This window comes from Megascapheus bottae, chromosome 22 (genome assembly GCF_031878675.1).
Source record: "Megascapheus bottae isolate mThoBot1 chromosome 22, mThoBot2.hap1, whole genome shotgun sequence".
NCBI classification, from domain to species: Eukaryota; Metazoa; Chordata; class Mammalia; order Rodentia; family Geomyidae; genus Megascapheus; species Megascapheus bottae.
Window position 1 is genome coordinate 7,741,645 of NC_143530.1, and position 12,623 is coordinate 7,754,267.

Sequence of the window (12,623 nt, forward strand, 5' to 3'; positions counted from 1 at the left end):
AGCTAGGATGACACGTGTGAGCCACCAGTGCCCAAGCCTGTGTTTGTGAGACTGTGATGTGTAGACAGCTGCTGTGCCAGGCCATGGTGTGTGTGGTGGGGGCTGGCAGGGGAGACTGACAGGCCCTATATCCTAATTAGGGCTTTCAGGCTGGAGTGGGAGACCAGCTCCTCCTGACTTACAGCTGCTTCCTGGAAGATAGAACCTGAATGAGGAGCAGAGATGAGTGAGTGAATGGAGAGCCAGGAAAACAGTGTCTCAGGGAAACAGACCAGCATGTGCAAAGGCCCCTAGGTAGGAAAAGGCTTTGGGTAAAAGTTCAAGATCTGAAAGTAGCACTGTGGCTCAAGTGGTAGAGAGCTAGCCTTGAGCAAAAGAAGCTCAGGGACAGTGTGCAGGCCCTGGGTTCAAGCCCCAGAACTGACAAAAAAAAAAAAAAAAGTTCTGTTGTATAGGAACATTTGAATGTGCTTATTACTGGAATCTCAAACTCCCAAAATTGCAGATAATTTAGCCTCTGAAGCTGAGAGTGAGACTATATGTGTTTATACTTGCAGTAGGAAGAAAATAAACCAATCTTAGAGGGGAAAAAAAAAAGGTTTTCTTTAAGGTTCTCGTCTGTTACCATTTAAAATATTGTGCCAGATTATGCCTGTAATCCTAGAGACTCAAGCTGCTGAGATCTGGGCATTACAGTTTGAAGTCAGCCTGGGCAAGAAAGTCCCTGAGACTCCTATCTCCAATTATCCATCAAAAAAACCTGAAGTGGCTGGTGCGGTGGCTCACGCCTGGAATCCCAGCTACTCAAGAGGCTGAGATCTGAGGATCACGGTTCAAAGCCAGCCTGGGTACTAAAGACCATGAGAGTCTTATCTTCAATTAAACACTAGAAAACTGGAAGTGGCGCTGGGGCTTAAGGGGTAGGGCAGGAGCTTTGAGCTGAAGAGCTCAGGGATAGCGCCCAGGCCCAGAGTTCAAGTCCCACAACCATCCAAAACAAAACTGGAAGTGGTGCTGTGGCCCAAAGTGGTAGAGCACTAACCTTGGGTGAAAGAGCTCAGGGACAGCATCTAAGCCATGAGGTCAAGCCTCAGGAAGGGCACAAAATAAAATAAAATAAGAAATACTTAGAAGTGGAGAGGTTAGAGCAAGTAATATTTCTCTTGAACATTTGGATGGATGACTAGAATAGTCCCTTGGGTCTTCAGGCAGTAGATAGAGGACGACATTTTTCTTTTTTAAACTAGCTTTTACAGACAAAGGGTTTCTGAATATTTTTAAAAATTCATTTTCACAGTATTAACCAGTGGGTTGGAGCATCAGCCTTCTCCACATTTGCAAACAGATTTATTTCTAGTCCGCTTTAAGAGACAATTCTGTAGTTCAAGGAAATGTTTGTTCTGAGATGATTTAGAAATCAGAAAAATGAAACTAACCTGATCCTTCATCAAAAATCATTTGAGAAGTGGGGGGCCATGCTACTTGTGAGAGCCACATTTCCCAGGTCCAGGCAGAGTATGCCGGGTAGGTTTGGAGAAAGCATAGCACGTAGCAAATTCCTTTGCCCTGAAATCAAATTCTCCTTTCCTCTGTCTCTCTGTGTCTCTGTCTCTCATTCATTATCTCTATCTATTTCTGCCAGTCTGTCTGTGTCTCTTTATCTGTCTCTCATTCTATTTTTTTTTCCTAGTCCTGGGGCTTAAACTCAGGGCCTGAGCACTGTCCTGGGGCTTTCTCAAGGCTAGCACTCTACCACTGGAATCATATCACCATTCCCAGTTTTTTCTGTGTCTGTGATATCAAGGAATCGAACCCAGAGCTTTGTACTCTACCACTAGGCCATGCTCCCAGCCATCTCACTCTACATCACTCTGTATCTCTAACTCTCTCTTTCTGTCCATCTCTGTCTCTTTTTTTCTTCTTTTTTTTTTTTTTTCAGTTGGTTGTGAGGCTTGAACTCTGGACGTGGGTGCTGTCCCTGAGCTCTTCAATGCAAGGCTAGCACTTGAGCCACAGCACCACTTCTAGTTTTCTGGCTGTTAATTGGGGATGAGTCTTGTGCCTGGGCTGGCTTTGAACCATGATCCTCAGATCTCAGCCTCCTGAGTAGCTAGGATTATAGGTGTGAGCCACCAATACCCAGTGTCTCTGTCTTTGACTGTCTGTCTAGCTCTGTCTCTGTGTCTCTGTCTCTCATTCTTTCTGCACCACTCTGTTTCTGACTCTGTCTCTCTCAGCTCCTCTAGAGAGCAGAGATCGCAGGTAAGCCATCGTGGTGCTTTTGTCTTCAGTCCTGCAGGATATATCATAGAGTTTTAGAACTGCCTAGCAAATGTATATCCTGGTACCCCCCAGGCCAAAAAAGGGATGATGGCCAACTGGGGAACCCCTGGGCCTTCTGGTGGTGCCCACAGTAAGACCATGCTGCTGCACTAGGAGAGGCGATGAGGAAGTGACCTTTCCTTCTCCTTTTTCCTTCAGAGCCGGGTCTTCTCTTCCCGTCTGCCCTGCAGCATGAGAGCATGACCAGCCGGCCCAGGAGCCCCGCGCCTGGCCCCCGGCCCGCCGCCTGCTGCCCCAGCCACGGTGAGCTCCACTTCCCTCCCACCAGGCTTCGCCTCAACCCATCCTCCAGGGCCTCTGGAACGGGTTCCTGGTCTTGTGCTAAGAGATGGTGTGTGTGTGTGTGTGTGTGTGTGTGTGTGTGTGTGTGTGTGTGTGTGTGTGTGTGTGACCTGGCACAGGATGATTTTTTGGGGTGTGGAGAGGCTGGCAGGAAGGTCATGGAATTGCACAGCTGGGATGCACCCCACACCCTTTCCCCCTTCTGGACTTGGGGACCTTGGACCTGTCTTGTGATTACTTGGGGATGAAGACTTGGGGCAGAAGCCAGTGCTGGTGGCTCACACCTGTAATCCTAGCTACTCAGGAGGCTGAGATCTGAGGGTCCCAGTTCCAAGCCAGCCCAGGCACAAGAGTCCATGAGAGTCCAATTAACCAATAGAAAACTGGACGCGGCACCGTGGTTCAAAGTGGTAGGGTGCTAGCCTTGACCTGAAGAGCTCAGGGACAACGTTCAGGCTCAGAGTTCAAACTCCATGACAAGCCCCCCCCCCCCGCCCCAAAAAAGAAGACTCTAGGCAGAAGAGAGTTGGAAGGGGTGGCCTAGGAGCCTAGCATGCTGCCAGACAGACTCCTAGCCCACCCAGAGCCCCCGGGTCCTTAGAGCCGCCAGCCCATCGCTGAGCAGTGGTGGAACCTCTTGTAAGTTCTGCCTGTTGGTCTAGAACCCCAAAGACCAGTTCCTGACCCGCCTCCTGCCCTCCTTAGACTTGGAGGCCAGCCATGGCTCTCGTCTTCTTTGTGGAGAGCCCAGATCCTCCTGCATCACCTTGTTCCCTCTCCGTGGACCCCAGGTCTGTCCTGCCTGTTGCTGTCTCTCCTGTGCTGTCCCTGAGGAGATAAAGCATTCTCCCTCATTTCCCTCATTTTCCCGTGACTAGCAAAGCACTGTTCAGGACCCCGGTTGTGCTGGACCCTGGGCATGAGGAAAATGGGGTCTGTCTTTTCTAAAACAAAATCAGCTGGGTTCCTGGGGAGTTTGGATTTTCCACAGAAGTTCTTTGGCCTAGCTCTTTTCAACTTTGGCTGTCTTACGATAGTACTTAAGTGCACATTTAATGACGAGGCTATGCTCATCGAGGACGTGGTCATTGGCTTCTTTGCTTGTGTTGTTCAGACCACCTGTGCTGCAGCCTTTTCTGATTTTATCTGAGTAACTTGTCCGTTATCAAGAGAAATGTGCGAGCTATTGGATTGTCCATTGCTCTTTACAATGCTGACCTTTTTGCTCTATTTTTTTAATTAAAGAATTTATTAACATTGATTTTTACATCATAATTCAAATGATGTGTTTAACAAACAAGTATTCAAAAAGGGAATCTCTATATACAATCATAGGCTCTTAATTTTTAGAACATAATCAAAATGTTCTATCTATTTTAAGGCAATGTCATTTGGTGCATAGATGTTTAGAAATGTATATTTTGCTGGGCAAGATAACACACAGCTGTAATCCCAGTCCTTGGGCATGTAAGATAGGAGAATTGCTAGTTCCAGGCTAGTTTGGGTTGCATAGTGAGAGACTGGCTCAAAACAGAAAAAGGGAAGAAGGGATCAAGAGAAGGAAGGGAAAAGAAAGAGGAGGAAGAGAATAGAAGACAATTGAGGGGAGGAGAGGAGAGAGGAAAAGAGAAGGAGAAAGAGATTATTGCATTTTTTGATGGATGAGAATTATTTGCCCCATTGGTCTTTTATATGCTTCTGAGAGTTTTTTTCACCCACAGTTCTTTCTTTTACATTGAGGTGAGTTCCTCCCATTCTGGTTTTCGTTGTTTTGTTTTGTTTTTGCCATTCCTGGGCCTTGAACTCAGAGACTGGGCCCTGGCCCTGAGCTTTTTTGCTCATGGCTAGCCATCGTCCAGTTTGAGTCACAGCTCTGCTTCTGAATTTTAGGTGCTTAATTGGAGATAAGAGTCTCATGGACTTCCTTCCCCAGACTGACTTCAAACCTAAATCCCTGAGTAGCTGGGATTACAGGCATGAGCCACCAGTGCCAGCTGCCCTTGGTTTTAGATGATGCCTTTCCTGTTTGTTTTTTTTTCTGATGTCATTATACCATGGCTTCTGGCACTGAGTTGCGCTGTTAAGGTGTTGATTTTAGTCTTATTGCTTGTCCTGGGGTCAGATACTCTTTCTAGCTACTTTAAAAACTATTGTTTGCAGGGGTGGAGACGTGGCTAAAATAGTACAGTAGGTGCCTAACCAATGCAAGACCGTGAATTCAATCTCTAGTACCACCCTACCCCCAAATAGATATAATATTTTATATAAACACATAATACATTATGATATATAATATATTATAATCTGCAGTATCATTATTATATGTCCAAATATAAATTTCTTTGTTTTTGCTTGAGTTTCTTGGGGTTCCTAGAACTAAAGATTTGTATCTTTCAACTCTTCTGGGAAGTTCTCACCCTTGATTTTTGTGAGTGTTATCACTTCCCATTTTCTCTCTCCTTCTGGAACCTCAGTTGACTCAGGTTAGATTCACAGGTGTTTGTGTCTTGTAACCCTTGTTATATGTTTTCCATCTTTGTCTCTCTGGGCTAAGATGTGAATAATCTCCCGAGTCTGTCTTCTGTGTAACTAATTGGTTCTGTGTCTTCAGTGCTGTGGGATACAGCCATTGAGCCCCCAGCCTCCTTCAGAGGAAGTAAACTTCCCTTATTGGTCATTTCTAGAAGTTCTGGTATATTATTTTTCAAATCTCCTTGGTAATATTTCTCTTCTCGGGTTTCTTGCCCATATTTGAACAATTTTATTTCATTTTTTAAATACTGGATTAGCTAATTGGAAAATTTGTCATCTCATCTCTGGATTCTGAGGCTGGGAGTCCACATGGATCTGCTTCTGTTTTCTGTTGTTTCTGCTGACTGCTGTTCAATGCGCCTTATCGGCTTATCGGCTATTGCTTCTTCTTGGAGTGTCTTAAAACATGTTATTATTATTATTATTATTATTATTATTATTTTGTACCAGTCTTGTGGCTTGAACTTGGGGCTTGCGTGCTATTCCTGAGATTCTTTTTCACAAGGCCTGTGCTCTACCACTTTAAGCCACAGTTCTACTTTTGGCTTTCTTTTTTCCTCTCCCTTCCTTCCTTCCTTTCTTCCTTTCCTTTTTTTTTTCCCTTGATTGTGGGGCTTTTATTCTGTCCCTGAGCACTTCAGCTCAAGTCTAGTGCTCTACCACTTGAGTAACAAAGTCACTTTTTTTTTTTTGAGTAGTTTGTTGGAGATAGTCTCATGGGTTTTCCTGCCTGGGCTGGCTTTAAACCCCAGTCCTCAGATCTCAGCTTCCTGATTAGCAGGGATTATAAGATAAGCCACCAGCTCCCCTTAGAACTTTATTTGGGGACTTATTTGAGCTCTGGGTGGAAGTTGATTTTTTTCCAACTTCATTTGCTTGCTTCTGGTAGCTGTAGGGGTTAAGTGATTAGTAAATGAAAATGAATTCTTTCTTCTTTTTTTTTTTTTTTGGTGCTGGATCTGGGATGTGAATCTTGCAGGGCCTGGGCAAGGTCCATGAGCTTCTTTTACTCAAAACTAATGGTCCACCACTTTAAACCACAGCTCCACTTCTGGCTTTTGGTGGCTGACTTCAAACCCAGATCCTCAGATCTCAGCCTCCTGAGTAGCTAGGAATACAGGTGTGAACCACCAGGCTTGGGTTTTGAATTCATTATTTATAGCTTTTCTGGCCATACAAGTAATAAAATTCAGACTACAGACTATGCAATGTCCAGCTTATGGTTACGAATTTCCAAAAGCAATCCCCTCCCCCTCAACCCCATAAGCCGAAGACTTCCTTTCTTAGACACTGCTCAGTGGTGGATCCCTTGGGAGCCCCACTTCTGGGTCTCCTCAGCTTTGGAGCCTGGACAGCTCTCACCAGAAAATTCAAAATCTCAGATTTCGCAGAAACCCTAAGGGCAGAAGGCAACCTCCCAAAGGTCCTGCCCTTAATTTGACTTTGGCCTTTGAGAACTTGATATGTGCCATTGCAATATAGAGATACCATTTTGGGGGTACAGGCGTGCGTGCGTGTGTGTGTGTGTGTGTGTGTGTGTGCGCGCGCGCGCGTGCGTGCACACATGCATGCATAAGCTGCCCTCCACAAAAAAGGCACTGCATGGGATCAGGAAGGACTGAGTGGGCAGAGAAGAAGAAGGGGTGCAGGATGGAGGGGGGATGGGAGAAATAGGGTGGCTGCATAAGAGGAGAGGAAGTGCCAGCCTGGAGGAGAAACACACAGGGGTTGTCTGAATCCTGGTGCCCACAGCAGAGTGAGGACAAAACCAGTTGCTGCCAGTGACCACCAGTGGAGCGATTAGGTTGGGCCACAAAATCAGAGGAAGCCATTTCCTCTCTCAAGGAAGATAAACACAGACCCATAAACAAGCCTGACCAAGCTGTCCGACTATTTAAACTATGCTGCTAGAAACCAATATCCTTTGTGACCATAAATCTGTATCCAAAACACTGAGCGACTGCCTTGGGGAGAGGGAAGGTGAGAAGAGGGGATTGGAGAGGGAAATACTTGTTCCAGTGTTCTCTTTGTTGAGTCTTTGATGGGGGCCAGTCACACACGTTCTCTGGGACCTGGGGTATGATCTTCTGGGAAAGAGCAAGAGGAGATGAACTATGATGTGCTTTCTGGTGATATAACAGACCAGATACCTTCTCAGTATTCCTAATTAAAACAACTGATATGCTGGGTAAAACATTTCAATCTTCAAATGATAGGTGTGGTGGCACAGGTCTACTCTAATCTAGAGGCTGAGGCAGTTCAAGGCTAGCCTGGGCTACAAAATGAGATACTTCTCAAGAACAAACAAGGAGATAAAGATATCTGGTTGCAAATAAGAACGAAAGTTGGTCATGGTCTACAAAGGATAGAAGCCAGAGGTTGGGGGGTGGGGTAGGGGAGTACTCCCCTCCTCCCCCCCCCCCCCCCGTCCTCCCCCTTCTTCTGTATCTGGACCCCGTGCCTGGCCACAAAGGGGCTGCAGGTGTCACTCACTCACTGTGAAGGTTTCCCTTGTATGTCCCCTGGTCCAGAGGGCCCAGCCGTTCAGTGATTCAGGCCCCATAGTGACCAGGCAGGGACGTGGGCTCATCAGTGCCCACTGGCTTCTATTCTTGTAGCTGGTGTATAACTGTGTTTACTCCACCATCTAGGCAGTTACTCCCCAGATTGCTATCAGGTCACATCCTGATCTGATAGCTATCAGGCACCAACTCTTATCTCAGCACCTGCCACTGATGGTGACTCCACACAGTAGGCCAGTTCAAATCATAGTGAACCTAAAGTTCTGTAAAAATCAATCTATTTATTAAAACGAAACATCTCATAACCATCTTAAAGACAGAGCTGGGCAGCTGGGCAGGCAGAGTGGATTTCTGGGCAGGAAAAGCATTGTGCCTTCAGGTGGTCAGGGCAGATTTCCTGGACGAGGCAGGAAGTGGAGGAGGATTCGTGCTGGCCTAATGGAGTAGGCCAGTGAGATGGCTAGAAAGGGAGCTTTGTGAATCCTGGCCGTGGATATGCTAGAATCTAAGGGGAGAGGAGAGCAGGTTGGTGTTCCAGCCCCCCAGAGAGTCCTTGAGCCCTCCCAGAAGAGCTATATTAAAAGCCCTGAACAGACCAAGCACCCACGGCTAGTGCCTGTAACTGTAATCCCAGCTTCTCAGGAAGCTGAGGTCTGAGGATTGTGCTTGAAGCCTGCCCTGGCAAAAAAAAAAAATCCTAGAGAGTGGAGGTAGACCAGTTGGTAGTGTTGGTAGATGAGTGAAAAAGTGAAGTGAGAGCAAGAGGCCCTGAACCTGCACACACACGCACACACGCACGCACGCATGCACACACACACCTACCTGCATGTGTACACAAGCCCACAGTTTGAAAAGCCTGCAGTCACTGCCTGGCTGTGTCACTAGGTTCCTGAACCTGCATGAGCTTAGGGACATGGTGTATGCTGTTCGGTGTTTGTTGTGTCTGGACCATCAACTCACCCATGTAAACCAGGAATTGATGGACTTTTTTTTCTAGAAGCTCCATCTGCAAAGACCAAAAAGCCCTTGGAGGCCCCCACCCACATTCATCGTCTCCTTGCACAGGGTGCTAAGATATTTTGTGGGGCCAAAGCTGCTGGGGAGGCTAGGTGAGGAGGCTGGTGGACTAGGCAAGACTTTCTCTAGCTAGCCTTGCACAATGCCTTGTTTGCACTGGTCTTAAAGGCCCAACCCCACTAGCAAACCTCAAGGGCTATCAACAGTGCACTCACTGGCTAGTGATTCACATTTCCTGCCCCACCTTCATGCTAGCTGCTCCAGGCTACAGGCCCGAATGGACTGCTTTGCAGCCCTCGCTGGCCTGTAGGGAGCCCCCAAGTGGACTTACCACCCTCCATGCCCAGTTCCCGGTGTCATGTGAGAGCTTTGCCTGTGTGTACTCGTGGAGACCCTTGTGAGAACCACGAACCAGGGCCCATCATGCCTGGGCTCACCTGAAGAGAGTGAGAGTGAGGGTGGGTGGAGAGACGGGGGTGCCCCAGGCAACGGCTTTGGCATTCTTACAATCACACCAAACCCATGAGAACATACTGCCAGCTGAGTCACTAAATGCTGCTTTGGAGACTGGCCAGCAATTCTTTACTGTTCAATGGTCTCCCTCTGAAAACTATGGTAGTAATCCTTGTATACTTTATACATACATACATACATACACACACACACACATATATATATACATACACATATATACACAGACACACACATGTATGTAATGAGGGGCTGGGAATGTGGCTTAGTGATAGATCGCTTGCCTAGCATGCATGAAGTCCTGGTTTCAATTCCTCAGTACCACATAAATAAAAAATGAATAAATAAAATATATGTCTGTGATGGATATGCATACATAGTACATATATAGAGATTTATATTCCAAGGTCTTGAGTGAAGCACTTTACCATTTGAGACATACCTCTGGGCCTTTTGCTTTTAGCTTGCTCTTTAGGCAGTGTCTCTTGCTTTTGCCCAGGTTGATCTTGGACCAAGGCCTTCCTGTCTCCACTAGCTTCCCCAGTAGCTGAGATTATAGGCAGGCACTACTAAAGACAACGTTATAGCTCCAGCTTAAGTCCAATCTGAACCTTCCTCCAGCTCCCCTGTTCTTCCTCTTCAAAAAACAACAACAACAACAACAACAACAAATCGTGGAGCAGGGACTGGGAGCATGGCCTAGTGGTAGAGTGCTCACCTAGCATGCATGAAGCCCTGGGTTCAATTCTTTGGTACCACATACTCAGAAAAAGCTGGAAGTAGTGCTGTGGCTCAAGTGGCAGTGCGCTAGCCTTGAGCACAGCACAGTGCCCAGGCCCTGAGTTCAAGCCCCAGGACTGGCCAAAAATAAAAATAAAAATAAATAGTGGAGCAAAATAAGATGCAGGTTGACTCCAGCTTCATCCTCCCGTAGAGGTCCCTCAGTTATCAGTGTAGGAAGCCCTCCCTCTGGACACCTTGGTCCCAGGTACAGGGGGCTTGGGAGTTCTGTGGTCACCTCTGCTCGCTCTGCAGAAGTGGATTCTGAGGTGCAGAGGGAAGTCATTTGCCCAGCAAGGTCACAAGGCCATCTCCTCCTTGTTATTTGGTCCCAGTTATCTTTGGCGGCTTTGCATTTCCTGAATTCACAACCTTGGGTGGGGGCTGGGAGACAGGCAGGGGAAGTGGGCTTAGAAGAACCCAGCCGACAGTGTTCAAGCTTCCTGTGGAGGGAGAGAGTTGTGAGGTGTGATGGAGAGGAGGGTGGGTGACTTGGGTTAGGTCTAGAACATCCAGAGTGGGAAAGGAAAAGGAGACTGGGAGAGCTATTCAGAGATAGCAGGGACATTTTTATCTGTGGAACTCTTAACAGATACTTTGTTTCTTTGCTTCTCCTGATGCCTCTCATGGGCTCTTGCAGAATGCTCTGGCCTTGTTCTGAGGCGGGGCCCTGCGGGCTCTGTCTCACTTGGTTGAGTCTTGCCCACATGTTAGACCTCCAGACCTCTCTTCCTCCCTCCCTCCTCAGTTCCTTTCCTTTCCTATTCCTCTCCTCTTCTCTTCTCTCTCCCTCCCCCCCCCATCCTTGAGCTTTCTCAAGGCTAACACCCTACCACTGGAGACACAGCACCAGTTCCTGTTTTGTTTTGTTTTTTCCAGTCCTGGGCTTGGGCTCAGGGCCTGAGCACTGTCCTTGGACTTTCTCAAGGCTAGAGCTCTACCACTTGAGCCTCAGCACACTTCGGGCTTTTTTTTTTTTTTACTATGTATGTGGTGCCAAGGAATCGAACCCGGGTCTTCGTGCATGCTAGGCAAGCACTCTACCACTAGGCCAAACTTCCAGCCCATGTTCCTGTTTTTTCTGTGTATTTGATACCAAAGAAAGGAACCTAGGGCTTCGAGCATGCTAGGCGAGCCCTCTACCACTAGGCCACACCCCAGCCCCTCCTCCCTCCTTTCATTCCCCCCTTCTTTTTCTTTCCTCTCCTATTCTCTCCATCCTTCCCTCTTTCTTTACTTTCCTTCTTTCATCTTCCCTTCTTTCTTCCATCCCTAGTCTGTTTTTTCTTCCCTCCCTTCCTTTCTTCCCTTTCTTCCTTCCATCCCTCCTCCCTTTTTTCCCTTTTCATCCTTTCCTTCTTTCCTTCCTTGAACTCGGGGCCCATCACTCTACCACTTGAGCCATGTCCCCCAGTCCTTTTGCTTTTGGTTTGTTTTTACATAGGGTCTCATGCTCATGGTGCTGGGAGAGCAAGGTGGATCCCTACCAGAGGCCCCCAGGCAGGTGGGTGGGTCACCCCCCACTTCTTTCTGCTTATTGAAACAGGGAGGGCTAAAGGTTGCCTAGGAAACAAGTAACCAAACCTAACCCATCACCACTGAGTCACTGGGTCTAATCAGAGCCGTTTCCATGTCAAGGCCAAACACCAGAAAGCCCCGCCCAGAGCCTGGCTGCCCTGCCACACGGCATCCCACGTGCAAAGTGGTCCTGACAGGGGACTCACCTGCCACACTGAGATATGAACCCTGCGTTTCCAACTCCAGAGGCCGGGGTTTCCGTGTGAGCCATTTCTCTCTAGTGAGATGTTCTAAAAGGGGGGGAAATTACGGAGATAACTAGAACTTAGCCTGTTTAGTCCAGAACTTCCCACTTCCGCACCCCCTTGGTTTCTCCCTCCTTTCCTTCTTTCCTTCCTTCCTTCCTCCCTCCCTCCTCCCTTCTTCTTGTTTGTACAGTACATCATATTCTCCCAATTTCAAGTTCATGACTAAATGCCACAGGGTGCAGTCATGAGTTACTGCCATTGGTCCCTCTGGGGTCAAGGTGAAAGCTGGAAAGACACAGTGAGGACATGCCAAGTGTGGTCCCATCAGATCAACAACCAGCAAATGGGGCACGTCTGATATCGGGGTGCCTCCTCCTCCAGCATCTGACACTTGGGGACTGGCCCTTCGTCACGGAATGTCTGACCTTCGGAAGCTTATCTCTCCAAATGTCCATTTCCTCATCTTTGAAACAAAGCTGACAGCTAGCATATGTGTGCTATCTAGAATGCCCATTTATCTAGATGTGGCTGCTGGTCTTGAAGGATCCATCCGCCTGTCCCTCCGATGTCTCACTGTCTGGAAGACAGGCACAGATAGGGTCAGAGGATTTGTGGCTGCAGGCCAGGGAAACTGGCTTTCTCACAGCTCCACTAGAGTCGAGCAAAACTCTTGTGTTTCCTGGAAGAAATGATGTTGCATCCCTGTCCTGAGCACTGCCTCCCTGAGCACAGAGGCCTGGCCCCCTCTCCTGGCTGCTCCCCGGCTCTGGCCCTGTGTCCCATCCCATTTGAGCTTCAGGGGCCATTAGGCGACATTACTTCTGCAGCAAAGGGATGTTGTTTTGGCAAGAAACTGGGTATGTGAGATAATGGGGGGCCAGTGACCAACAGGATGTCATCTTTAGTAAGT

General features: G+C 47.7%; 1 protein-coding gene across 6 annotated transcripts in view; it reads left to right on the top strand.

Moving 5' to 3' along the window:
• Trerf1 (transcriptional regulating factor 1) overlaps positions 1-12,623 on the top strand; it is a 70,452-nt gene that overhangs the window by 13,980 nt on the left and 43,849 nt on the right. For 5 of the 6 annotated variants that reach the window (XM_090355659.1, XM_090355660.1, XM_090355654.1 and 2 more), the window contains exon 2: positions 2,482-2,586. The gene's annotated coding sequence lies outside the window, so the exon portion shown is untranslated. Of the gene's footprint in view, positions 1-219; positions 295-2,481; positions 2,587-12,623 lie in introns of those variants that run through there. The other variant, XM_090355657.1, reaches the window with a different exon arrangement.